Consider the following 1,204-nt stretch of genomic DNA (forward strand, 5'->3'; position numbering starts at 1 on the left):
TATGTGTGTGTGTGGATGGGGGGTGGTGTGTGTATGCATACATATATAAACACACGCACTATCCCATGTTGTAATAAATACCACACACACACCCCCTGTACACCAACTACACGCAGGTTATGGCGCGTCAGTGACTGGCATGAAGAGGCGTGTGTAGCTGATCTGTCCGAAACTAAGTCCACCCTGGCGACGTTCGCACGGCCCTCCTTTGCGCCAGACGGACAGTTTGTGTGTGTGCCACGGTGTTCCTCTGGGGGTTACCCCACGGCATTTGTCCTGCGCCGAGACCACTGGAATGAGGAACGGGACAAGATACCTTCGTTTGTGGGCCATATTGCGCCTGTTTCCTGCACCAAGTATGGAAATAACCGGGCTTGTGGGGGTTGGTTGGTTTATACGTATATACATATACGTTTGAATGTGTGAATACAATTGTACATGCATACACGTTTCATTGTGTGAATACAATTGTACATGCATATACGTTTGAACTATTCATATATACATCAGAATGTATACGTTTATATTCAAGTACGTATTTAGATTTTTCCAAGGCACTGCATGTCTCTATATACACCAAACCCCAATATACTCGGAAATACATTAGATTGTCAATCCGTATCCGTATATGCGTATCCATATATGTTCTAGGGTCTATCGGAAACTTCTCCATACATGTGTGCCTATTCAAACACATACGTATGCATCAACAATGTGTTTGTTGTGGCACATTCCCCCACATACCCACTTACCTACCCCATCACACCCACATCCACCCCCAACCTCACCCGTCCCCTCACGCCCCCACAGATGGAGTCCTCGGCTGTATGGGAGTGCGCAGCAGTACAAGACGTACTGTCTGCTGGGGGCACGCGACAACACCCTCTCACTCTGGACAGCCTCAGACACTCGCGCCATAGTCGCAGCACGCGATGTGTTCACAGACACAGTGTTGGACCTGGCATGGAGCCCATGCGGCCTGAAGTTGTTTGCCTGCTCGTTGGATGGCAGTGTTGCGGTGATGCAGTTCGGTACGGATGAGCTGGGCGTGCCCATGTCTCTGATTGCGCAGGTGTGTGGGTTGTGTGGACTTGTGGGCTGTGTTTGTGTGTGTGTGGGTTGTGTTTGCTTATGTTCTGTGTGTTTGTTTATACACACACATACACACACACACACACACACATATATATATATATAATATAGC

General features: G+C 48.3%; 1 pseudogene across 1 annotated transcript; it reads right to left on the reverse strand.

The window, feature by feature from the left end:
• Positions 1 to 752: 752 nt before the first annotated feature.
• SARC_16679 (hypothetical protein) lies at positions 753 to 1,056 on the reverse strand (annotated as a pseudogene; the record flags this gene model as incomplete). The annotated part of the gene is made up of 2 exons: positions 753 to 823; positions 857 to 1,056.
• Between the last annotated feature and the right edge of the window lie 148 nt (positions 1,057 to 1,204).

The sequence above is a fragment of the Sphaeroforma arctica genome (assembly GCF_001186125.1).
Source record: "Sphaeroforma arctica JP610 unplaced genomic scaffold supercont1.8630, whole genome shotgun sequence".
Taxonomy (NCBI): domain Eukaryota; class Ichthyosporea; order Ichthyophonida; genus Sphaeroforma; species Sphaeroforma arctica.